This window comes from Strix uralensis, chromosome 20, assembly GCF_047716275.1.
Source record: "Strix uralensis isolate ZFMK-TIS-50842 chromosome 20, bStrUra1, whole genome shotgun sequence".
Taxonomy (NCBI): Eukaryota; Metazoa; Chordata; class Aves; order Strigiformes; family Strigidae; genus Strix; species Strix uralensis.
Genome location: NC_133991.1, coordinates 13,473,185 through 13,500,724, shown reverse-complemented (window position 1 = coordinate 13,500,724; position 27,540 = coordinate 13,473,185). Strand labels below are relative to the sequence as shown.

The 27,540-nt window shown below is 48.6% G+C and overlaps 1 long non-coding RNA gene across 1 annotated transcript; it reads right to left on the bottom strand.

Annotated features, from left to right (window-relative positions):
- Positions 1-439: 439 nt before the first annotated feature.
- On the bottom strand, positions 440-17,325 carry LOC141952575 (uncharacterized). The gene is made up of 4 exons (XR_012631656.1): positions 17,219-17,325; positions 14,603-14,835; positions 14,255-14,330; positions 440-2,103 (listed from the first exon to the last, which is right to left on the bottom strand). It is a non-coding gene; the product is annotated as an uncharacterized LOC141952575 (long non-coding RNA).
- Between the last annotated feature and the right edge of the window lie 10,215 nt (positions 17,326-27,540).

Genomic DNA, 27,540 nt, shown 5'->3' with positions numbered 1-27,540 from the left:
AATGGTGTTTTCCTGCCTTTCCCCTTTGGTTTTTATCATCTCTTTCCACTGAATGCGTGTAATGAAATCTGTACCTTCAATAATGGCCACAAAAGAGAATGAGAAAAATCCAGCAATAAAATAATCACCTGCCCAGGGAATCATTCCGCTGTGGAGCCAAATGAATTAAAACAAACAAACAAGGAGGGGCCGGTGCCCCAGCATGAGCCTGGCCAGCAGGGACAGGGGCCGCGGGCATCGCTCTGCCCCGGGGCACCCCCCGGCCGTTTGTGTTTGCCTGCGAGGGGAGATGTGCCTGGGGCTGGGGGCAGAGCTGCCTGCAGCTCCCACTTTGCGTATAACCTGGGCTGGTGATACAGTTTCTTACCACTGACCCGTACACACGCAGAGAACAGAAAAGCACAAAACAACCACCTGAGGGGTTTGTATTCCATTGCATTTGGGATATTTTATTTTTTCCTGCCTTTACAGCATGCTGTTCATCTCTTTGCACGTATTTCCAACAGGCCGTAGCAGAGTGACACATCTACTTTAAAAATAATAAAAACCAACCAAACAAAAAAAACAACAAAGCAAAAGGTTCGTAACTTCGCCAATGAATGGCTGAGGTGTCCCACAGGAGGAGGCAGTGGTGTCATCCCCCCCACCGCATCGCTGTGCAGAGCCAGCGCCGGGGGCAGCCCGGGCAGGACCCGCTCCCCCACCCAGCTGGAGCCGTGGAGCCGTGCTGGTGCCTGGAGAGCAGAGGGCACCCTCAGCCTCGGCTCCTCGGAGGGGGTGTCTCTGGGTTGTCTCTGGCCATGGCGTTTGTGAGGATCGGTGGGAGCCGGCCCAGCCGAAGCCGCTATCAAAGAGGCCTTTCCACCGCCCCCCGTGACCCTCATCAGCAGGGTGGCTGCAGCCACATTGCCTTCATCAACACATCGGGTAAGTAGGCTCTCCTGCCTTTTCGTTTCAACTGCATGGCCAGCTCCTCTGTCCTTTGACCTATCTCTGCATTTCTCATTTCGTTTCAGCAGGGTTTCACCAAGACGCCCAGCTCTAACACCATTTAATTTATTCCGCCTTTTGCAATAGCCCAAAGACTTCACTTGTTACTGGCATGGGCTCAAGCTTTTCACAAGCTTCAGCTTAAAAAGGAAAAATTGAGGCTGGATCTGACTCAAATGCAAGTTTCATATTTTAAAGTTTTATCACCTCAAAATATCATCCTCCTTTTAATTTCCTGAGTGATTCTTGTGCCCAGCTCACCAAATGCTAATACACTCCCCATGATTCCCGCTCAGATTTCTTGGTTTCACTTCTATTTCAATAAGAAGTATATGATCAGAAGGACGAGGAGCAACAAACTGTAGGTTGGTACCTAATGTGTCACCTCAGATAATGAGGATGTATAAGAGAACAAGAAAAATTTCCATAGCTGAATAGGAATTACCAGGTACACGTGAAGCCAGCAAAAAATTGTCTCTAATGTACTGGTAAATTATCTGGAGTCTGGCCAGATGCTTTCATTTTTTAGTTGTCTGAACTCTACCAGGTTCTTCAGTCAAGGCCACTGAAATGTGAAGAGTTGCTTGCTTGGTAGGCTTATCATGTAATGATGCTTGGCAGGTTTAATTTTTTCTTAAAAGCTCCATGTTATGGCAAAAGAAACACTATACGGTGGTGACACAAGTTAATTGCTCCATTATCGGTCAGTGGGGTGGTTCTTACTCGTTGCTTTTCAAAGGTGTCACGGGCACGTTCAGCCTCATGACGGTCCAGGAGCAGCAGGTCCCTGTGCTGCTCGAGGCTCACGCCTGCACAACTTCGTTAGGCTCCGTAACGCGGCTCTAGAGGCAGCAGCCCTGACTCCAGCTCGCAGAGGGACAGCCGGGGACAGCCAGGACACCCGGGTTGTCGTCCCAGCTGCCTGCTCAGGCAAGTTGATGTCTCCACCCCAAAGGTCCCAGCTGCAGAAGGGGATCCATGGTGTGGTCGGGTCTCGCCGGGGCCGTTTGAAGCTCATCTCCAAGAGGGCACTGGCTGCCCCGGGCTCACAGCACGGAGGGAAGTTAAGCGAAGCAGCTTCCACAGCTGGACGGAAGTTTAAGCTTTTCTGCACTAGCAGCAGGAACAGGAAGAGAGGGGGCACTGAACATTCACAGCCACATTTTCAAAATATTCAGCAGCTTATGACGCAAGTTGGTTTCTGGGCATGTTGGGCAACTGAGAGCCCTGCAGGGACCGAGGTTCCTCTGAGCGCCCTCCCCGTGCAGCAGGACCCACACCCTCCCGAGGCAGCTCCTTTCACAGTGTTACCCTTCAAACTTTTCCATCATCATCTGGATTTCCCTTCTGCAGCATAAGGCATTACTTCCTGTTCAGTTCTCACTGACTAATGAGAGTAATTGGTCCCTGTCCTCTTTATTATGTCCCTCTAAGTATTTGTAAAGAGTTATCATGGCTCCCTCCAGTCCTCTTTTCTCTTCACTTAAAGATTCCCAATTCATTTTAATTTGTCCTCCCTGACCCTCCCTCCCACTCCCACTTTATACATCAAATAACTGAGCCTAATTACTTTGCAGATATATCACATTAGGATGAGAAAATTAAGGAGGGGACAGCACAGCATGCTGAAAAAGCAATTGTTTGAATTCCCAACTGCCCAGACGCTTTCCCCGTGGGCTAACTGCCGCTCGGGTTAGGCAGCTCAGGTTGGGGTGCAGGAGCTCTGCAGCAGCACCCGCATCTTTACCAGGTCCCACCATGCCAGGGCACGCAGCACCGGGGGGCGCAGAGACGCGGGCAGGGGCACAGCGTTCCCTCCTGTGCTCTATAACATCAGGACAGGGGTTAATTTGGATTTACAAAGTGAAAATATCAAGCTTCATTTATATTCTGGCACCCGATGTTAATTACCTTTCCCTTTTTTTTAGCAACCATTCTTGTGTTCTGTTTCTTCACTTAAAGCTGATAATAAGCTGTCCATCTCTATAACCATTCTGCTGACACAAATCATGATGGATATGAAAAGCAATAAAAAGCAAATCTAATGAGACATTGCTCAGAATGAGACAAAAAAATTGAACCACGTTCTTTAATCATCAATGTGCAAAGCCAACTGGAATAAATTTGTTTCAAGGAGGCCTCATTTCTATTTAAATGTAAAATACACTGGCATGTTTTAAGAACCGCAGAAAACTATGGATTTCTGATAAAGTATTATCTTTGTAATCCCAACCAAAAAAACTCCAACAACCAACTAACAAATCCACCCCCCCCTCCCCCGACATTGCAAAGAGGCCAATGGCTTCTCTTGCTTAGATTTTTCCAGAGTGAAATGCAGAAAACTGTAGATACAACAAGGTCACCGAAAACTTTAATTACTCGTTTGCTCTCATGAAATTGCCAGCATCATCATAAACACTGGTACAAAAAGCCTAATTCTGACCTGATGCTGTTATCAATAAGAATATCATTGCATAAAATCAATAAGAGATCATAGGCAGCTTGAAAGGGTTAGTCCTCTGCCCTTCCTCTGAAAAAAGCCCCCCAAAATAATTAAAAAGGTTTCCAATGACAAAGCAAGAAGAGGATGAGGAACCATCACTGTCATCCACGTGACCCCAGGCAGATCCTGAACCCTCAAAATCTGCAAAATGAAAAGCTCAGCCCCTTCCTCAGTAGGACCCAGGTCATGAGTGAAAGAGGTCACCAGCGCGGCGGAGCCGTCACCCAGGACGTGGCACCACGTCTCTTTGGGCGAGACTCGCGAGAGCACAGAGCAGACACTGGGAAAAGCTGTTGGAGGTTGTGTGGTCACAGCCCTGAAGTTATCCCACCTCTGCTGTTGGGCTGACATCCACGTGGTCACATGAGCCTGACTAAACCAGGCAGCCGAGGTGCCCAGGCGCCCCGAGGACACGGAGCATCCCGAGGGCACCGTCAGCCAGCTCCTGTGCCTGGAGCTGTGGTGGGACGAGAAGCCGGGGGATCCGTGAGGGAGGTATGAAGCAGTCCTGGGGATGTGCAGGAAGGCAGAAGCTCTCATGCTTCTTCAGGCTACAGCTCATAAGAAAGTTAAACCACTCCTGATTTCATCCATTGAGCCCAGACTTGACAGTTATTTTCTCTTCTGAGCACCACACAGTGTAACTCTGCACGTCTTTGCGCAGCCCAGCCAGATCATCTCCAGCCTCACAGGAGAAAGACAAGGGCTGGGAGAGGGACGTGTCGCCTCAGCCCCCTCGCCAGCCTGCAGCCCTGTGTGCACTTCAGGGGCACCAGCGCCCGCTGGGGTCTGCGAGCATCACAGTTCCCCTCCCCATGCTCGAGCAGCGGCTCTGACACCTACCACAGCCACTGCAGCAAACAGCGTATTAAAAACACCCCAGACAGACAGACAGACGCACTCCGGGTTTCATCCTGATGAACTAGCCATGAACCTTTTTCTTCTTATCTATGCAGAATCAGCTTCTAGGCAGTATTTCTTCTCTCCTCACTTTTGCCCCCCCAGTAGTCATATTTTCCCACATTTTACTTCGAAGCTGTATCTTTAATTGCACCCATTGCAGAGTAAAACGCAATGGCTGGCTGTAACACCCAGCTCCGCTGGAACGCTCCAAATGTTTCAGAGCAATATTCCAAATGCTGTGATTCTGAAGTGAGCTCTATATCGGGAAGAATTATGAAATTTAGAGTAATAATGCCAATCCTTCGGAGCAAAGAGTCAATTATACAGCTCAAGGGTACCTAAAAATAAATCGAACACCCCAGGCTGCTGAAACACGAGGAAACCAGAACAACCCCCAGCCCACCCCTATGCCTCCGCACTGGGAAAGCCCCACAACCCCGCTCACTGCTTTACCTCCACTAGCTCTGCATTACCTACCAAATACAAAACACCTCAGTGAACCACTTCCTCCTCTCTGCCACAAATGTGAGATTAGCTTAAAAACCCTCAGACTTCAAAATAGAAATTCACTTGAGGGTCTTTGTTTACCTTCTGGATAGAGATTTCAGAGCTTGCTCAGATCTCATCCCCCCCCCCCCCCCCCTTCTTGATGCACTGATAAAATCATTAAGAAAAAAGAAAACAGACTCCCGGCCCAGTGTCTTCAGAAAGTGAGGCATTAATAAGCATCAAATGTTGTAGAAACCTGCCTCGAGATTTTGGATAAATGGTGTGAAGAAGGTGAGACTATGAACGTCTGTTCCTTATGCTCAGTACAGCAGGAAAGGGGCACCCGGTTAAATCATCAAGCACTGTGTAATTAAACTGTGAGATGCATGACGGCCGTAAGGATAAATGGGTTCAAAAAGAGATTCAATTAATTCAGAGGAGAAACCTATCTGTGGCTATTAAGCCCCTTGGTCCCAATGTAACTTCTGGCTCAGGAAGTCTCTAATCTGCTAATTACTGGAAACTGGGAGGCTTATTTGTAGGCACGGATCACTTGGTATTTGTCCAGTTTCTGCTGGAGACAGGGTACTGGCTGGATGATTTGGGATGCTCCAATGTACTTAGCCTTCGTTTGGGTCTTTTAAAATCATCTTACCAGACACTCTGTGGTTCTCGCAGCCTCCAGCATCCCTCGTCCCTGCAGTGGCACTCAGGACGAGCCGGGGGCCACGAGCTCACCCGCCAGCGAAGCCCTCAGAGCCAGGGTCTGCAGGGGGTGTCCAACCACAGAGGTTTGCGGATCAGCTACTGTCACTCTAGAAACGGCAGCGGCACGAAGGCAGCGAGGGAGGGTCGGCATGCTGGGCTGGAGCAGCAGGAGCGTCGGTCGCGGGGATCAGCCCCGTTACAGGAGCACAGCGACAACCTCCAGGCACCCACCCACGGCCTCACAGGGCTCTGCACCGCCTCACCTCGCCGCAGACCCAGGCTGCCACCTCCGCAGGTCACCCCACGCTGTCCTGCCCACAGGCAGATGTCACACTTCCACAAAGCTGCCTCGCTCCCTCTGCAAGCCCGGGGCGCAGCCTGTCTCCTGGCTCGGCCTGTTTGCAGAAGCCCCGGGAGCCCGCGGCTCCCCAGGACATCCCTGCCCTCGCCAGGGTCTGCTCCCCACCACCGTGTCCCCGGCAGCTCTCCCGCCCAGCACCCAGGAATGCTCCAGAAATCCCAGCATCGTTCTGTGTTTCCACTTTCATATTCAGCTGCCCTTTAGGTTTCTGAAGGCTCTTTCCCTTCGCATTTCTTAAATTATTTAGATGATATTTTATTATTGCAATAAAGTAATTGCACTGGCACAAGATGAACATTAACATTTGCAGTGTGGGTTGAGAAAAAAAACACCATCTTTAAGCCTCCACACCGAAAATGATCCTCACCAACAAACGATGGTGTCACAGCAAAAGTTCCCCCCGCGACAGAAATCACTGCGTCTCCTTCAGGTCTTCTGAACCTGAATGCCTCCACTGCAAACACTAACAAACAACAAAATCAAACGTTTTTTTTTCTCCAACAGACACCCAGTCCTTGTGATTTCAGATGCATTTCTGCTTCCTTGTTTTATCTGCATGAACAGTTTGAATGGTTTTATAATTTGCCTGTGCTTCCATTTTATTATATCTGCCTTCCATCTGTTATTTTTACAGTTTATGTTACCATTCTCCTCTCGCTAATGCCAGTGGCTCTACTGTAAAACCGATGTTGCATCTTAGAAACTTATCACCTCCCTCAAAAAATATATCTCGTGCATGATGGCATAAGAACCGCCTGGAGAAGAATGAATGGGTCTTTTATTAATGATTTTCTGATAGAAAGAGCCCACCCAATAGTCACACTTGGTGCAAATGCATCCTCTCTTCTCACTGCACTTTGCAAAAGTCCCGCTGAACAATACAGAGCCCATTCACCAAATCTAAAGAAAAACCCAGTTACACAGGACTGTTGTCCTTTAGATAAGGGATGACACCACTTTCCGCATTTTTGGAGAACAAATGCTTCACGTGGAGGGAAAACCCTCACCTCGCCCGGCAGCCAGGGCACTGCCTCTGAAGGCAGCGGGAAGGGCAGGAGCACTCGGGAGTGGCCCAGCTCCTTCCCAGGCGCCGTGCGGGGCTACACACAGCCCTGGGCTCGTCCCGACAGCCAAGGGTGCGCCGAGCAGGGAGCTGGGTCCCGGGGATGCTCCCTGATCCGTCCAGGGCTGCAGAAGAGAGGGGCAATGAAAAGCCAGCCTGGGGACTGCCAGGGCCGGGCTTTAGTGACAAGCGCCCACAGCTCTCCGTCACTCAAACGACTGCAAGTAATTCAGTCACTGCACCGTAACAGTCATCCTCACTGCTCAGGATTTCAGTGGGTCGTTGGCCAGGGGTCTTTCAACAAAACACTTTTTAATCAGACTTAATTCACCGAGGCTCTCATGGTGTGACCTGTGGGGTGGTGCTGGGCAGGTGTCTCAGGTCTGCAGAGCCCAAGCGAGGGATGTGGAAGCGCAGTGGCCACGGCAGGACACGCACCCCCATGCCGCCTTGGCGTCGGGTTAGAGAATCCACAAACACGCAAAATAAATATAGATTCCCTTAATATTGTCTCCAGTACTAAATTCTCAACCGCAGATAGGCAACAGATGAGTCCCACACATGTCGCAGTCTTAGGCCAGTTAAAATTTTCACTTATTTGTGGCAACACACAGTTTTTCTCCTTGTTTTATAATTTTCCAAGCACAAGTATAATTGGCTCTGGCCTGCTACCAAGAGGTTTATTAAAACAGCAAGGGATGAAACTAATGATTGTTAAGAAGATCTAATTCCAAGGATACCGAGTTGTTCATTACACATTTATGGCTACTAACCAGTGGCGCTCAAATAAAGGCCTGTGGATTTGTTTACCTTGCCAAGGCACTAGGATGCATCCAGTCACAAGAATTCAAAGGTTGATGCAGAAATCAATATGGAGCTACTAAACACCCTACTGTGCAGCTGGAGGAGACTAATTTGATGATGAACCTATGAGTCCCATAAAAATATGCACAATTTAAAACCTATTAAAAACATAAGCTGATAAAGCATCAATATTTAAACACCATCCCCTGCAGTGTCACCACAGATTTTGTGGGACGGGAAGGTTTTGTTGAACACGAAGGTAACAAAGACACAAGAATCACCTGAAACACTGCTTTGACCATTTTCCATGGGATTCTTACTAGGAACAACTTCAAGTAAACAAGTCACTGCGAACGCCATCGGGACTCAGTCTGAGTGACTCTGAACTCCTGAGCCCTGACGACGACCAGCGCGTGCATCCAGTTCAACCACAGCTTGAGAGAATGAGTTTTCAGCCGCCAGCCTTAAATCATTTATCACTCGCTTTCCAGCATCGCTTCATGCCAGGTGCTTCAAAACACCAAGATTACTGGACGATGCCAAAGACAATCTGCTGCATGGTCACACCAGCAGACAGGTGTCATTGCTGAGGAGTGTGTTTAGGGACAGCGTGAGCCTGAGCACAAGCAGAACTGCCACCTGCGATTTGGGGTGAGGGAGGCTTGTTTGCAAAGGACAGAGCTCCACGGCTTGCAGAGGACTAAGGCCCCCAGCTTAAACCCGCCAGCTCCAAAGAAACCGGCCGTGGAAGGCACTCAGCAGCTCCCAACACAGCGCCCCAAGACCGCCCACACTGAGTAGCAAAGCTGCTGGAGAAAGCTCACTGGGACCGGCCCCACACCGGCGAAGTCTCTGCTCCCAGCCTGCCGCTATCCTGGGCCAGAGCACCCGCACGCCACCCAACTGTGCTGCACTGGCTAATTTGCACTTTAACTAGCTTACTGTTAAAGAAGCCTTGCCTTAGTTAATCCAGAGGCCATCTGCTGAGAATGATGCATTTATTACTAAGAATCTACCTATCTGTATTGTACATGGTGAATCTCAATCATTTTAACTTAGACACGCTATTATACATACCATGAAATTTAACAAGGTATGTCCTATATGGGGCTGTAACGTTGCAGCTGTGTGGACTAATTAGATAACACTCATTATTGTTCATTCAATTTGCGTTTGCAGATGCAGGGAGCTGAGTGCTGACTGCTCTCGAGGCTCTGATTGATTGCTCCCACTTTGCATTCATTAGGAAGGTGGCCTCAGCACAGTAGTTTTACAACATGTGTTTGCTACCACTTAACTGGATGTGCCAGTCAAATGCCTTGAACTGTGTCTCTTGATTAACAATATTTTGCAAATATGGCGCAGTCTATTTTAGCAGCATGACAGGTGGATGGTGGAGCCAGTGCGCCGGGCGAGCACCGCTCCCTGCAAAGCCTCCCCCTTCCCGCACACCGAGCGGGAAGAAATACAGCTGTGACAGTAAGGGCTGGTGACAGCTCGCCAATACATCAGGTTCATAGGTGGCACCGTCCATTGCTCATCTCCTCCAGCCAGACATGACTTACAGAAATAAATGGGCCTGTCAGAGGGTTTGACTTTGTCAGACAAATACCAAGCCCATAAAACTGGGGCAAATACAGCCCACACTGACCTCTGCGTTTTTCCCCTGATGTCCCAGCAGTGCCTGGTGGCCCCAGCCCGGGCAGCCTGAGCCCCTCTGGCCCCAGGGTCTCCCACCCTCCTGCCCTCCCCAGCTTGGCCCTTTGCCGAAGACAGCGGGGCTGTGCCGCGGGGAGAGGCACCCAGCCCTTCCCAAATGAGGCTTTTCTTCAGATTGTGCTTTAAGTCAGCCAGGCAATCAAAACCTGTTAGACAATCATATGTGTTCCCATAGGGCTGAGATCGAAATGATGCCCGTCTGTAAATTATTCAAGATTAGATTACATCTTGGCAAAGCCCATGGTCGAAATAATAAACAAACAGCGCAAAAGGCAACTGGTATTCGTGAAAAATAAATATTGTCAGACTATCTGCGTGGCCAGGTTGGAAAGCAGACCGAGCAGCCAGACTGGAGCGTCTCCGAACGCTGACTCCGGCCAAAGCAGCCGCCCCGAGTCCCGCAGCGGAGCTGGGGGCTGCGCCAGCCCCCGCCCCAGCACACGCACCGCGCGGTGCGAGCGGTGAGGATGCCAGCGTGCCCGCCCTGCTCTCGGGGAGGCCGTGGTGGGGTGCTCCGGGGCTCCTCGGGCTCAGGGTATCACTGACTCCGTGCATCGATTGAAGCTCTTACAGCTCTGCACGTCAGCCAGCCCCGCGGCGTCGGGGGTGCCAAAACAGCCTCAGCGCAATCTGTTATTAGTCCTCACCTTCTCTTAAAAACATTTACTCCAGCTTCACTGGCATTAATTTAGGGGGTTAAAGGAACTGGTTCAGAAGTGTCTCCTGCAGCCTGGGGGATGTGGGTACCTGGGTATCTCCGGGGCGGTTCATCAGCTCCAGCGTGGTGCTCGGCCGGTGCTGGGCGTTAGGACATCACACCCTCCCAGTCGTCAGGCTTGAGCGTTTTCCAGTGATGAGTTTAGTGCCCTCCTGAAGATGTGGGCTGGAATTCCCCCATCCTGCTTTCACCGCCCGACGCGAGGCTCCCTGCCTCTGCTCCCTCTGCAGCAAAGGCCAGCAGTGACCAGCAGCCCTGGGCCACCAGTGGTGGTCCTGCCCCAGGAACGCTGCCTCAGCGCTTTCCACATGAGGAGGATTTGCAGTCTGAGCAGATCCGTGCTCAGGGGACACGGGACAGAGGCTGGCTGGGACAGAAATGTCACATTAACACCTTTCCATATACTCCCGGTGACCGAGGCCTTTATTTCATGGTGTGTCGGCTGCAGTGGCAGAGCCGGGTGACAGAGCTTCCACCCATGTCCCCCTCCCTACACACGCTGTCTCGCAGGGCACGCAGAACTGGGGAACAGGGGTCACCCCCCACACAGCCGGCCCCGAAGTGCTGGGCTTGGCCACTGTGCAGAGCATCGCCCGTCACCACCTGCAAACCCAGGAGCAACCTTTGCTGCACAGCAGCTCTGCCAACCAAGAGCCCAGGCACATGCACAAGGCAAAAGGCTCAGAGAGTTCCTTCCTCAAAGCATCTCCAGCTCAGAAATCAAAAATGGGCGAAGTCAGAGCGAGGCGAGATGGGGCTGTTTGCTCAGAGCAAGGCTGAAGGCTGGAACATGGATCCCACCACTGCCCACACCAGGTGAGCATCAGCGTACGCTTACCCTGCAGACCAACTCCGCTGCCAGCTCTAAAACTTAAACCTTCTTTCAAGCCAAGTATTAACTGTCTGCTTACTCAGACTTCTCAACCCCCAGGGGCCTCATGTTTTATTTTTCACAACGCTGGAAAACAAAACCCGGGAAATAGCATTTCCTCACAATAATGACAGTTCCACCAAACAGAAGAGCCGTGCATCCCGCTCAGCACCATCTGTCACTGCAATGGCCGCTTTCGAGCCAAGCTGACAAAGCAGCTACAAGCCCCAGTCAGGCGGACACCAACCATGGCCAGAACAAAGAGGAAGAAGAGAGGAGCCTTGCTGGTGGCCTGATGGGGCAGTCAGAAAGCTTCAGCCCTCTGAAACAAATGGGGAGCTTACAAAAGCAGCGGATGGACTAGGGACCAGAGTTATACATGCCAGGCTAACCAGCAAGGCTTTCATTTTGGGGCCATTGCTGGGAGAAAGACATATTAAGAATAAATCAATCCGCCCAGGCACCCTCCATTGCATCAGCGCGAGGGTCTCAAGAGGAGGCTCCTGGTCCCCGCTCTGCGCCGGAGCTCCCGGCTCTGCAGAAGAGCAGCGCAAGGGGAGGCAGCAGCAGGGGGCTGGATGCCCCGACCCACGAGCACACCTGGGTGGGGATGAGGAGGAGGAAGAGGAGGAGGACACTGGGTCTGCAGGGGAATCTCTCCATTGGCACTTCCCCCGTGACGTTTTGCAGCCTGCTTCCCAGTCAGGGCAAGGGCACTGTAATGGCAAGCTGATGCCATTCAGAGCTGAACAGATTTCAGGGGATTTTTTTCATTAAACTCAGTGTTGCTAGGCTGCTAACACCAGGCAGCTCCACTGCCATCGTGTTAGGCAGATGAACTGTCGCTTCAGCTCATTTCAGTGTGGAACACTGTCACTTTTTTCCTCTTTGCGTATGCAATACTCACTGGATAGTTCAGGTCTATGCACAACATATTTATTCAACGGTAATCGTTTCATTTCTGCAAAGGAAATATGTTCCACTATTCCTGCAGCTGACAGGCTCTGGCAGAGGTTGGGAGCTGAGGCTCCAAAAGGAAGGAGAATATGTTTATGGGATGAACCACAGCTGTTTGCAGCATTCCTCTGCCCTAGCAATTATTTTAATAGGAAGAATTCCTGGAGGGTTATTTGGCTTCTGCACAGCGTGTGCTGTGTTCACAGGCACTGGTTAGGGTATCAGACGAGTGAACCTCTGAAGACATTTCTGTTCTTGTAAAGCGTTTTTTAAAAAGGAAGAGGGTTCAATTCTGCAGCCTGCTCATCCGCCAGAAAATACTTGTTCCCATGGGCAGCACAAGAAATGCTAGAAAAACTGGTACATTTACATAATCTGCATTACCTTAAGGTTGTTTATTAGCACTACTGAACTGCCCCAGACCTCCCCCCAGGGTATCAGAAGAGATCAGGACCCAACTTAAAGGTGCAGAGCAAGGTAAGACACAGTCCTACAGAAGAGGTGAATTATCTGGCTCCCTATGTTTTTGCCTGAGGAAAAAAAGGTAGGACCTCTTGAACCTGCCCACACTGCTCTGATTTCTGTGCGTGCCTTTTCTGAGTCGTAGAGCAGTTTCTGGAGGCAGTCTCAGGTCACGCTTGCTGCAGTGATGCAACAGAGGGGGTAGGGGGGGGGTTGCTCCATTGCTGTATTTCAACAATAAACTGGAGTCTATTTAAAATTCAGCAGCACCTTGTGAATGTGTTGCTGCTTTGCCTCAGAAATAATCAGAGTCAGGACAGTCCTCAGACAGCACCGTTCACTAAATAAAAAGCCCAAATTCCTTGCTGAAGGGGAGAGCTCCCCAGGGACTAGCAATATTTTAGCCCGCTTGTCATCCAAGGGTTTCAAAGCACTTCGGAAGCATTCAGTAAGTCCCACGACACGCCTATAAGACAGATGTTTAATGTTTACTTAGCAGGGGGTAGCACTGGGGTCGCTGGCACTGCAGAGGTTTGGATCAGGTGTTGTGACTCTCAGAGCAGCCACTGGCACCAGCACAAGAGAGAAGAAAGCCCCTAAGTGCCCGCGAACCAGCCACAACCCACCACGGCTCTTGCCACACCCCAAGCGCGAGGGTGCAGAGGAGGGTTTTGATCCCTGGGTGGGGAGATGCCCCAGCTCCACACGCCGTCCCTCCGCCAGCGCCGAGGCGGAGCGGATCCAGCCCTGGCTGCCTGCCCCGCGGCTCGGCCAAGGCTGCGAGCGGCAGCGTTCCCAAGCCGGCACTGTTTTGATTAGTACTGGCAAATGTCCGTGTCCTTCAATGAAAGCATCTTGAGCAGCCATTGTCATTTGTTTCAGGTGGCTTAATGAGAAAATGAGTAAATCCCTGCCTGGATTTTTACTTTCAAATCAGCTGTCCAAAACATTAAATATTTGAATTCCTTATAGCTTTAAAATGTTATACTCTCATTTTTCTATCTAGAAATGCAGATGCTTTTGAGCCCAGGAAAGCTCCAGCAGTTCATCCCACCAACAGGCTTTATTCACAAACTTACGAGCATGTAAGGCTGAATATTCATTTGGAGGGATTCATTTAATAGACCTGGTTACCACTGAAATCAAAGAGCAGCTGCGTGGCATAACACAACGCAGCACCTGGCACGACTCAAGCCGCTGCAGAAATGAACACCTGGGGGATGTCCCAGTTGAACAGCCCCCACACAGGGGAGGGAGGGATGGGTGGAATTCACCTTCCTCAAAGGATCAGCCTCCCTATCAGCCCCGGCCCAGGCTGTTGATGGTAAACCATTAGTCTAATCCAGCAGCTGCCGGATGCCCCCTGTGAAGTTTATTACTATTGACATGTCAGTTAATAATGGTCTAATTTTGAAGAGACTGTCTCCATCATTTCTACTAATTAATATGCTTGAGAAGTCCACCACTATGCGCAGAAATCAAATTACTCTTCTTATCCAAAAATTGCCCCTCCACCCTCCGGTAACATAGCTGAGGAAGACAGACACGATTTCTTTGGCCACGGACCTTGCCAGGCAATCCCCAGGTTTAACCAGAGGCAGGGAGTTCATCTGCAGAGAGAACCGTCTGCTTTTCCACTTAGCACAGAATCTGTTTTGCAAAAGTCTAGTTATTTGCCTTTTGTGGAGAAAATCATCTATGCTTACCCCTCAGAGACTGCAGACCATTTCACGAGCATGTCTCAGGGAGCTTCTCATCTTCACGGGAAGAAAGGGCACATCGCTAATAAGGAAAGGCAAGAGAAAACAAACTCCAAGAAGACTTTACCCCGAACTCTTAGCTCACCATGCAATGGAAGATGACAGATGGAAACACACCCAAGCCTGTGATTATAAACTCCAGGTCACAGCCTGGATGTTCCTAAAACTCATGATTTGTGCACATCATGTTTGAAGAAGCTTAAAGCATCTGACAAGAATTAGATTATTTACTCTTCACATGCCTTGAAAACTCTAAGCCTTTATGATCACATTTAACATAAAATTAAGTCTTACCTCAAGTCCAAACCCATTTTGGGATAAAGGCTGCACCCGGCTTTTGACTGCTTCATCTCTCCAAAAGTATTTGTTTGCGAGGATTTGCAAATCGCGTTCAAGGTCAGAGGTTGGTGGTTTTAGCATTCTCAGTACTAAGGAGTGGCTGAGGAGCGATGCTGCCTGCCAGAGCCGTGCAGTAACCAAAGTGGTGGAGAGACTCAGATCCTCCCAGGTATCCAGACATGTTATTTCTAGTTGAAAGAAATGGGAATCAGTAGCCTAAATGAAAGTTAAATGCTTTAATACTTCTGTGAAAAAAAGATGTAAGAGAGCAAAGCACGAGTAAATAACATCTGCCAAATCGTGTTTGAGAATGTTGGCCAGAAAACAGAAAAACCTAACAAATATCCTGTAACTCAAAGGGGAGAACAGATAACGGCTTGCTATCACCAAATAATGCTTCTCGCATACAGAAATGCCATCTTTTATCTAGATATTTAGATGAGAACAGAAGTTCAGTGATTTTTTGTCAGTGCCATTAGTTTCTCTAGAGAGAGTGTTAGCGCGCTGCTACCGACAGAACATCAATAACGGGGGTGATAAATTCTTCTGAAGCATTAATTTTCTCAGCGATGTGAAATCTAACTTATGTATCATCACTATACATCAGTGAGGGATATGTGAGCAGGCACTGTAAACACCCTGCTACAAACAAAACAATATAATTCAAGTGGAATCTGCTTCTGAAAGAGATTTCCATGTGGTAATGGAGACAGGGTTTCAGCAGTTTCCAATAACAACACCGCAGCCCGGCACAGTTCCGTGCTGCCGGCATCTGTCTTTTTCCACAAACAGCTTTGCAATAAACACAAATGAAAATAAGGGCCAGATCTTCTTGGCATGAATCAGCACAGCCCTGAGAACCCAGCAATCTAGTAGCCACGGGAAAAGGAAAGGCAGGAGCAAATGGGGAAGTGAACGTCCTTTAGTTATTATGGGTTGTCCATGCACACTGACCCTGAGTGCCGAATGCAATGTCTTCCAAAAAGGGAATTTTCTCTGCGTTTCCAGTGCAGCCTTGATTTGGATCTGCAGTCTGGATGCCCCAGTCATTTGGACCTTGTGAATATTTAATTCCCACCTAACTGCTTCAGTGGCAAGCACTTTTATCTTCTTGCACTTTCTTCACCCAGCAATGAGGCTAGAGGAGGAAAAAGGTCCTCCCAGCTCATCCAGTCTGTGGCTGTAGGACACGGGCTCCTTGTTGGGGTCAGACCGCTGGATATTTGGGTCTCTAACAAAAACTCTTTAAGATGTCAAGCAACTCTTTTCTTTTTTATCTGTCTTCCCATGTGTTTACTTTATCCAGGCCATTACTAGAACTGGGCAAATACTGCAAATGATTATGCACAAACACTCCTTGGAATTTTTTTAATTAATTAGACTCAACTATTTTCTTACTCCTTTTACATGGGGTTTTTACTCGTGTGACTTTATTCTACCAGCTCTGTTTACTATCAGAGTATCCACTGAAGCAGCAAATTGTACATGATTATTGGAGATTATTCACTGAGAGTGAAGCGATAAATGAATTATTAATTCTCGCTATTAGCACTGTTGTCCTGTTGCCTGGAGGCCTCACTGAACTCAGGACCCCTTTGCTTTAGGTGCTGTAGAAGTAAACAGGGAGAGACAGTTCTTGCTCCCAGAGGGCTTTTGAGCCTGAAGAGGTAACACAGCTCAGGGGGAAGGATTCGAAGAGACAAGATGACTTGCTCAGCATCGGATCCAGCCTCTCATGGCAGAGCCGAGTGCAGGGCTGGCCTCCACTGAGCCTCTGGCAGGAGGAAACCTCAGGGTACTGGGTCTTTTCACCTCCCTTTGTGCACTTACTGTTTCCCAGGGGTGGGCCAACCTTCCACAGAGAGTCAACTTCTCTCTTCACCCATTTGTGCATCATTTTTAACAGAAATGTGCACGGAGAGACAGGATCAGCTGCCAGGGAAGGCAGTTTCTAGGGGCTGAGCACTCAGCAGCTCTGAACCAGCCCCACAGCAGCCCGGCTCTCGCTAGGCTGGGGCCATGCTCGCCTCCTCTGCTGGATGGAGCTCTCAGCCCCCACCACCCAAAAACCTTTACGCCTTGTCTTGCGCCTCCATGCGTAATGGCTACCCCAATGGCCCAGCTGCTTTCTGTACCAGCCAGAGCATCCCCCCCTCCATCCCATCCCCTCAAGGTGAGGCAGTGCTGCTCCTGTGCGCAGAGCCGGTACCTCGAGCTGCTGGTGGCTTTGCTCCTGCACCACAAAACCACCACCACATCTGGGAGACAAGACACACCCTCAGAAAACATTACTTCACCACTACTGTACTCCTCCAGCAGAGGAAGTTCCCTCAAATCCAACACCTTCTGACCAAAATACAGCTGAATTTCTAGGGACAGACCTCTGGACCTGGGCTAAAGAGCATTCAAAGGTTTATCTCACCCCTCGGTGATCGGCTCCAGCACAGCGTGATTACTGCTGCCATGTCCTACCGTTACTCTGGCCTATTTCAGGAATATTCAGGCTCAGATAAAGTCAAGTGCCTAAGTGCAGGTGACATGAAAGAGGGCCCCTCTGGGTGACGGCCGTACCTGGGGAAGGGGAGCAGCTCCACAGCACGTGGGGTGCTGGAAGGGCAATAGCATTTCCCTGGCTCTGGGCCTGTGGCATCTCCCATCCCCTGAAGGCAGGCAGTGGGCATCAGGCAGCTCCTGATGGGATGAAACACGCTACAGTCATACTCTCGTCCTTCTTGAGGAATGCTGCATTAGCCATTAATTTTACCTAAGTGCTTTCTAGTTGTTGTTGAGCTAAATTGAATCGTCCACTGCCAAATGCCCTGGTATGCTGGTTTTGGCTGGGATAGAGTTAATATTCTTCACGGTAGCTTGTATGGGACTGTGTTTGGGTTTGTGATGAAAACAGGGTTGGTAATAGAGATGTTTTCCTTAATGCTGAGCAGCGGTTACACAGTGTCAAGGCCTTTTCTGCTCCTCACCCCACCAGGAGCTTGTGGGGCTGCTCACAAAGTCAATCCATACTCCTCTGGCGAGGACGTGTCGTGAGACAGGTCTAGATACTTCATCTAGATTGACAGGAGGAGACCTGATAATGACAGAGAGGAGGAGCGTAGTCTCCAGACTCTTTCTCAGGGGAAGAGATGTTACTAGCCCCCAGAAAAATATATTTTAATTCCTGAATGTCTACAAACGCCCAAGTAGCAGACCCTTCCACTGCAGTTCTATGAGCCTTCATTAGCACGCTCCCCGTTCCAAATTCGTAACAAGCTCTGGTGAGTTTTGTTCTGCCTTTCATGCCCATTGTAAATGCCCTGGAAGCTGAGGAATTCACATTTAAATCCCGGTTAAAAATATCTTTTAGCCTAGAGCTACACCTAAGGCATAAATCAGACTGATGAAATGCTGACGTAGATTTTTCCAGTTCGTCTGCGCTGCGAATTTGCAGGTATTGAGCATGTAACTGCTGCAGCCCTCACTGCAAGAGCCAGCCCAGCCCTGCGGAGGCTGCAGGCAGGCAGCAGGCAGCTGCCCACACAGGGCCTGCGGTGGAGACCCGCAATGCCCACAGTCATGCAGGGTTTCCTCACAGGGAGAGCAACAGGAAAGGCACTGTTCACCTGCGGTATATCCTTATCATTACATATATTGCTGGTTGATAGGAGTAATGATGCTTTAATCAATATTAATAACATTTAATATGAGCACTAAAAGGCCCCATTATTTTTCAAGTGTAAAGAGCTATGAGAAATAAATACCCTTTTCCACAAAATTTGCTGTTCTACACTCACAGCAAAAGGTAGATAAGCCGCCAGAAAAACCCAAGAAAAGAATAAGACAATATAACGAAAGAAAAGTTTTTATTCTGTTTTGAAATAACTTGGTGGTTTAGCTATTCCCCTGTGATCTCCTGCCCCAGGCATCTGAACTATTTCTAGCTCAGTCATGGTCTTGCTGAACAGACAAGATGTTTTTAACCTTTCTGGGCAAAAGCTTTGTGCAATATGTGCAGTTCCTGCTGAGACAGACATAAATTCCTTGCAGGACAAGCTTGCATATTTTAGGCGGCCTGAGTTTTAATATCACTATCTGCAAACATAAAAAAATTACACTTTTCCACTCCCTAGGGGTAAATTGTAGATGAAATAACATAGCCATGCAACATGCAAGTACGTTCAAACTCATGCTGCCACTTAAGCTACACACATCCTTTACTAATGGCCAGCTGGGGTTTTTTCTAGTGCTACTCTCCAAACAAAAATAAGACTAAGTATCTGCTCCTGTACTGCAACCCTGAAATGATTGCTTCTGTGCAAGACAAGTCTGGTTTTGAGCAAGATACTGCATCTTAAGACACATACCTTAAATAGCTGTTGGTGTACGTTGGGCCTAGGACAGCATTTCAAAGCCTGGTGGATTCTGCACTGAAGAGATGCCCAGAGGTTTCCTCATTTGTTGTGTCTGTTGGGTTGAGAGAATGCTTCACGCTCCCCTGGAGCACACATCATCCCTTATTCAGCACTCCTGCAGTGACAAAGCAGGAGTGACCACTCTCAGTATTTCTGTCACTAACAAACACCTCTTGCAACTATAGATTTATCCATGGTCATTTTATTTCTCTGGCATTTTCTGATCTTTGGCTCAGAGGTTATTTTGAACCTCACTTCCAGCTTCCAAGTCAGGAACCTGAAATGCAGATGCTGAAGCTGCTGGGAACAAGGTAGAAAGGGAGCAAAAACCCCAGAGGAACAGTTTCTCCATTCCTACAGGGACTGCAGTTTGCAAAATGTGATCAATATGATGTATAACGGTGGAAACCCACATACAGACAAATAAAACAAGAAAGGCGCTGAAAATATGTTGGGGCAGGAAAATGAATGATCTCTCTGTCAACTATTTAAAAGCAATCCAGTAATGTGAACAATCAGAAGTGAAGAAAAATCAATATGCTTCTCATGGTGCAGAAATGGAAAACAAGCTGGATTTCACTCTTGCAAAACCCATGCAAACAAAACCCAACAGATTAATTCTGCTTGTCAGTAAATGTGGTCATTTCTTCAGAAACAGAACCCCCTCAGAAGAGCGCTCTCTCTAGACACAACACTGTGTTTATTGACATCCGTTACAAAAGCCCCACTGGTGTCAGTGGCACACGATTGAGCCTTTACACAGTAATTACAAACAATTGCGTTTTATTCTCAACACATTTAATTTGTTTAATAAAAAATCCACCAGGAAGACCTCAAGCAAAGCAAACGGAGAGAGAACAGAGCATGCCAAATACAGCCCAATCTCTACTTCTCCGCTTAATTTCCAGAAAGTGCAGTAGAGCAAAGAAAAGCAATACCATCCCTGTTAGAGAGAACAGACAATTAGAGGCATGATTGGAGTGTCCCAAAGCGGCCATTTCTATACTCCAAATTGCAGCCAACTTCTGACTTCAGATAACAGAGGGGAAATGGCATCAGGAGATTAAAGGAAGAAATTTCTGTACCAGCTCAGGAGGCGTGGGGGTCCTTCTCAGGAAGAGGTTGATGGAAGCTGCACGGGGGCAGTGTAATATGGGGAGGAATCAAGGGGGAGATGGATTAGTGGGCAGAGTGTAAGGCAGCAGTACAATTCATCACACTGCCCAGCACTTTACAGAGCTACACAATCTGTCTCTCAGGTCTCAGTACCATGCACGCACAGAAAGACAGATCTATTAGTTTTCCTTTCCAAACTTTCCTCTCCTATTGGACATATGAAATATAGCCAGAAACATCATGGGGATTAAAGACTGTGGCAGTGGCTGAGAGGCAATGGGAACTGCCAGATGTTTAGTCAGCTCTTGAGCCTCAGCCTAACCTGCGTTTGTCATTATTGGGAGTGCACAATTATTCAGCAACCTTCTACCTCAGTGGCAAACGCAAGGGCCAGCTCCACCTGGCACGGGGCAGTCCTGCGTTCGGGGCGCTGGTCCTGTAAACATCACCACAGGTAGTCACCCTTGGAAGCAGGCGTCAGGAAACCTGGATGTTTAACAGTCCGGGCTGTATTCCAGCTCGGGCGCCTCACCCAGCCAGCGCACACATCGAGTCCTTCAGAAGGAGGAGGCACCCTCCATCAGCAGAAGGGGACGGTGAGTGCTGCTGGCAGACACACCGACCGTCCCCGCGGCTGCTCCCCTGCTGCTGCCGCGCCGCAGGGCTGCCGAGGCTCCTCGGCTGCACCACAGTATTGCCTTGTTCTCCAGAACCTCAGCGCTCACTAATAAGTCACTGGTTGCTAAAGTGGGGAGAAAACTCCCCCAAAAGGCCCATTTTGTCTTCAGCACACACTACAGATGAGCACAGAGCACCTGGATGCAGGCAGGACACTCTCGCTACCAGCAAAGCGTGACTCTTGCAGGGAAAATTATGAAGCTTTGAGGATCTTAACTACAAAAAATGCCTAGTTTTTGCAGGAAATATGTTCCCTAAATCCATTTTTATGATGTGACTGCTTTCTGCCTTTCACCTTCCTTTTTGCTGAGCTGCTTATGGGATTAACCTCTAAATCAAACTCTTCAGAAAAACCAAAGTTCATATGAATCTGTCACCAATCTTCTTCCAAACTGGGGAGGGGAAGATCTCCATAATACTGCAACAGCTTCTGCTCAGTTAATTGGCAGACAGTGAAAACAAATGCAGAGGGAAGAGGCTCTGAAAGGCCGTTTCAAATAAAATGCCCCCATCCCCCCCCCCCCAGCAGAGCCATACCACCCCCAATCACCCGCACAGCCCCTCTGCTGCGAGTTAACATCTCCAGGGCACGGAGAGGCCTCCGCAGAGTCCCAGCTTCAGCAAAGGCTCTGGGTCCCTCGGGTAGAAGCTGGGTGGAGGCGCAGGGTCCCTCCTGCTCACAGCTGTGCAGCGAGGGGTCACCTCTGTGTGCGGGGGGACACCCGCCCCCCTCCAGCAGTGCTCGGCAGGGCAATCGCTGAGGCCCTGTGTGTAACATGCAAAGCGAGGTAATGATGGAAGAGTTTCAAGCAAGCCTAATTTGTTTCTTCTAATTAGGACAAATTTCTTTGAAATGGTAGCATTTGGTAAAGTTGTAAAGGAAACTTTAGTAACACTACAAAAACAAACCCGCCTTTTTCATCTCGCTGATGCCGTTGGTGCTGAACTTCTCCTGATAGCAGCTGTTGCGTTTCTGAGAAGTTGCTCTTATGGTGTGCAATTTTTGAGGTCTCTTGCAGCATCTCCAACAAAAAAAGAGAAAGATCTTCCCATTTTGTCAAGCATATGAGCTCTAAGCTCCTACAACTGAAGTGATTTATTTTAATTTTATCCTCAGCATCTCCATTCCGCGGTGTGCTTGGATTTGATTTTCCGAGCGCAGAGCGATGGCAGGTGGCCAGCAGAGCCCTTTGCCGCCGGGGCGATGCTGCCGCTCCGTGGCTCCCCTGCGATCCGGCCTTGGGGGCTGCGCCCGTTTTCAAGTGAAGTGCCGCGTCCCCATCCCTCCGCATCACTCCCACTGTCCACATCGTTTAGATCAGCTCGAAAGAGCCTTTTGTCCTCTCTTGTGGTAAGCTGGATCCAGGTCCTGCATTAACTGTGCGGCAATGATGAAATGAGCCCCTGTCCTGAAGAACCTGGGCAGCAGGGAGTGGAGAGCTCTTGGTGCAGGGATGCCAGTGCTCTGGGGACACCCAGCCACGGCCCCCCCGCTCAAACAGCCGCTCCTTGTCCCTCAGTACTGAGAGGAATCGGAAAGATGGCACTTGTCAACCATAAGCGTGAAGGACAGTGCTGAACAGGCCAGGCAAGTTCTTTGTTACTGGGAGCTTTGCACTCAAGCTGGTCTTTCCACACACATCTGCTCCCCCAAAAACACTGAAATTCAGTTTAATGCAGGAATAAAAATCCCTGCCCTCTGTTCCAAGCGGATCAGCTTCCCTACACAACTGCTCCAGGCCCTTAGTGGTCCATGGCCCATCACCCAAGGCACACGCATGCCTGCAGCGGGGAGCCGGACCGAGGGGCCCCCCGTCACGGTAACAGCTCTGCTCTCATCTGCTTTTCGCCCAGCAAAGGCATTTTCCCACGCAGACTGTGAGCTGCAGCTTACAGGCCCCGTCCTCCACAACCGCTGCAGCAAGACACCTATTTCTCTTTCAGTATTCCAGACAGGCTTTCTGGATTGTTGGTGGGTTTCCTTCTGGCAACCTGAAACAAAAATCTGCTTGCACCAGCAGACTACAGATTAAATCAGACAACCCTTGCTGTCTGCCAAGAGCTCCAGTGGCCACCCCAGCTCATACAGCAATAATCAGCACAGACCCAGGCAAAGCACTGCCAAACTCCAAAAAACCTGAGATGAAGAGTAAAAGTTTGAGACTTTTGGCAAGTGTTTTTGATTTTCCCTCATTTCTCCCCTTTTCTTTTTATAGTTCGGCTTCTTTGCTGTCTCCTATCCTCAAGCACTCAAGTAGCAAATTGAGATTAGAGAGAAGACATCTGAACAAACAGCTTCTGCCTTCCAAAATAAACTAAAGCTCTTAAAAGTAGCTCCAAATACACTGTTTTAAGACAGTCCATGCTAAGGGATGAACTGCAGCCATTTAAGGCACTTTTGATAATACGGATCAAGTCATGGAAATGCTTTTGCAACCACGGCAGCTTGTGTCCAGCTGCAGGCAGGGGAGCAGGAATTACTCCTTCACTCTTCCCTTCCGCAGAAGAGAGGAGGAATACGCACCGAGACCATCATCTCCATGGTGACTGCAGGGAAGCAGCAGCGGGTTTCCTAGAAAACATTGGGTTTGGTCAGAACTAGTGCAGGAAATGAAGCAGCTGCAGAAAAAAACGTTTCAATTATTCAGCCGGAAGAAGCAGTCGACAGCGATGTTTCTAAACCAACGGGCAGCAACAGGATCTTCCCTGGAAATCTAGGTAAGAGACTCTGCTGAGGGCTGGCCATGCCACGAGCAGGCAAGATCTGATTCTGTTTTAAAGTAAAGGGCATTTGTCCTCAGGCCAATGACACTAGCAGGAGGTACTGTGACATGTCCACAAGCACACAATTTCCAAACCCGCTCTGGTGCCTGATGTCACACCTCTCCATATATCCCCATCCTAGTGGCATTCTGAACCGCAGAGACAACAAAAATGGCAACACCATTTCTAGGAAGAGAGCCAAACCCATTCAACTAGAAGTAATGCAGATGGCACAACGACCGCTTTGTCTGCACATGGCACCAAACTCCATAACAACTCATCTAAAAACTGCCCCGCTCAGTACCTGTGGCAACGTGGTGCTACAGTAGTGGGAACCTCACTTCAATTATTAAAGCTGAAAAATTCTACAGCTAAGTGTAGTTGCAGCGTCCTCTTGTTATCCAGCAATATGATAACGAGAAAGCTATTATTTCTTTGCTCGAGTTGCTTAGACAACTCATTGTATTGTAATTTCTAATTTTGTAGGAGTTTTCTGCAGAAGGAGTCCTGTCTCATACCTAGGACATATACTGCATACAAAAAGCGCTGTTTAAATAAGACAACTGATGCATGGCAAGAGAGACATCAAAGTACCACTTCAGTGTTGCTTATGCAAACTCATCAGCAGGTACTGATGGACTGCAGTCACTTCTGCCAGTGCCTTGTACCCTGAACTTCGGGGGCTGTGACAATTTACACCAGATGCCGATTCATCTGTGGAGCTCAGACATGTTTCTAACATGTTCTGTGACAACTTCCATTGGCCTTTGCAGCTTCTTCAAAAGCTCTGTGGGTATAGCCTGGAGAAAAACCCTACATTTCACAGAAGTAACCAGCTATGCTGCTATTTGGGACGGGACCCAGAGCACACTCTGTACACCTCAAGAATTCCCTCCCAAGTCAGTACAACTCACCTTGTAAATTAATCCTCTGCAAGAGGTTGAACAGGACCCTTAGTAACTGAGAAAGAGGGAACGCTTATTTTTTTTTTTGAAGGTGAGAATAACCCTCTGCCAAGATGTTACTCAAATGCAAGCCCGTTTGTAAAAGCAAGCAGAGGATTACACTTTCATTCCTGTATTTCCAGTGCCACCTTCTGTACAGAAGAGGAAACCTCTGAGTTTCAGGAGCTTCAAGGGATGAAACTGGAAAGTTCTTCCCCACCCACGTGGGAACAGAGTCACTACTGAAATTAAATACTGAAAGATTTACATTTTCAGTAGCTCAACAGCACATTGAGTTGTGTGCTTAAGACACCCACATGTGCCAAAACCTTCTAATTTTACAAAGAAGGTACATCAGCTTCACTTTGTGTTTTCCATAAATTTGTACAGCTTCTGGGATGACATGTAATGGATGACAGAAATAAACATCCGTTATTATTAAAAAACCCGAACTGAAGTAGAAATCTGGCTATAAATGTCAAAACCTCTTGTTAAATGAATTCACAGGACCATAGTTACGGTATGTGCACAGGGATAGCTGCTTTTCTTCTCTGTCATCCCGAGTCTTTCCCCAGGGAAAGGTCTGAAGTGATTTCTCCGTTCCCCTGGGCTGCCCTTCGGCCCGCGCCGTGGGAGCGCACACCTCCTCCTCAAATACACAATCCAGTAGCACATGCAAGCGACTGCTCTAAACGTTTGCTGTGACTAGCTTTTTCATACTGCATCAAGAGTGTGCAGGCATAAAAAATAATCCCTAAATTGGATTTTCTTGTCCTCTTTTATTAGCAGCTGCCTTGATTGCTTCTTAAGCCACACAAAGCCCTTCAGGTGGGCTAGTGACCTGGAAGAGCTGCCCGATGCCCCATCACGGGCAGCGCTCAGAGTCGGGTTGGACGGGGCTTTGAGCCACCTGGTCTAGTGAAGGCGTCCCTGCCCGTGGCGGGGGGCTGGACTAGATGAGCTTTAAGGTTCCTTCTGACCCAAACCATTCTGTGATTCCATTCCTCATTCTGCTTTCCAACAGTGGCTAGAAAACTGCTCGATAAATTACATTTAGGAGGTTTTCCAATGAGTACTAGTCAGCATGATTATCTGGTGCATATAGACTTTCATTAAAGAGACAGACAAGGTCTTATCAGCTTCCCTAATAGATGTTCCACACTGTTCTGCCAGATCCGATAAGCTCTGAAGAGGACTTGAAACAGCCTTAAAACATCTAACCACTTTTAACTGGGGTTGGAGGGACACGGTTCACACGCAGGCAGCAGCAGGGCTGCGAGCACAGCCAGTGAGCACCCTGGGGACCACGCTGAGCACCCCGGCGACCACGCCGAGCACCCACAGCTCCCCAGGGGAGTGGACAGGGTGGCATCACCTCAGGCTTCTCTGACCAAGTTTTGTTTAATTAACACAAAGCCAGTACAGCAGGGAAGGAGAAAGGGCTCTGGCATCCCCAGCCACACCTCTGCTCCCTTCCCGCTCCACAGAGTGCAGCCAAGGCAGGGCAGCTGGTTCTACTCCAGGTTCTGCCACTGGTTGTGGGTCCCAAATTTCACTTGTTTAGGTCAGTGGTTTTCAAACCAGGAGAGGCAGAAGGTCAGCGTGGTGACTTCGGTTTGGTTATGGGCTCGCAGTAGTCAGCTGGAAGCCTAAAGGGCTGACAGCTGCTCCTTGCTGCTGCGTTTGTGATCCGCTTAAGTACTCCGTGTGAGGTTTTAAGCATAATTTTGTACTGTGCTTGTAGCATCAAAGCCTGCTTCATGTCTGCAGATGCTCCTGTAACCGAATGATCAGATTATTCTCTTCTGTGATCAGAAGTCCATGACATAGTGAGCATTCCTACAAGAGGCAGTAGAAGTCCTCAATCATCTTTCCATGATTCAAGTCCTGCGAGCAGGTAAGTAGCCAAGCAAAAGCCTCTGCGTTCCCAGCTCTGGCTTTCTGCAATATGCCATTAATCTGCAAAAGTTGGGTAGTCTGCTCTTAGTTCTGTGGAAAGCTGGAACTGAATGAACCAAAAACTCCAACCAACCCATTAATGCCTTGTAAAGCACAGAGAAAGATCACTTCCAGGTAAGAAAATTACTCGAGCCTGTAGACAGGTACATGTCCAAAGAAAATACCTTCATTCAGTAAGTAATCTAGTAATAAACCTCTAGGAGACAAATGCTGTAATGATTATTTATATTTTCCTCTTATGCCTGGATTCATGCTTGATTGGATTCCCTGTAGTTCGTAAGAAAAGGAAAAGCAGCAGAGTTTCAAAGTGCCACTCATCATGTGTATCAGACTATAGACAGAGCCTAGAAAATTAGGATCCTGATTGGAGCATCTCAAATTCCAAATTATATGGAATAAGGCTGAGCTGTAAAATTGTGTACACAGCATATCATAATTGCAGCTACTGCTGGAATAAATTATGGCAAGTGCCTTAAATATTCTAGGGATGAACTGAAGACGACTCTTCGGCTAAAACTATAAGAGCTTCCTGTCCAGAAAACATAACCCCAAACTAGAGATCAGACTGACCTCAGTGACCTCTTGGGAAAAGAATCTGCAACATTTGGGTTTGTATTTCACCTGATGAGTAAGACTCCCAGCAGCTGAATGCTCTCAAGCACATTATTTAAGGATTTTTTTCACTTTTGTAGCTGAGACGGACTGTTTGGCTCAGTTACTATCCCCCAAACCCTCTGAAACCTGGATTTAGGAGGTTATTTCTACAACATTTGCAGTTTGTTTAAACTGTAAGAGTGAAGTAACTCTGGCTGAGAAGCCTGTTTTAAGTTGTTTTCCAGTTGTCTGGAGCATTTCAGTTTCCCTTCTACCAAATTTTAGAGTCCAGATTCTTTGGGCAAGTTTCCAAGTCCTGGCTGGAATATTCAACCATTAATTCCCAGCTTGCCCATCTGCTAGGTCTGGACAAGATTTCTGTACCTTTAAAATGTGGGTCTAAACTGCTGGGTTATCTTTAACTGTCAACAGC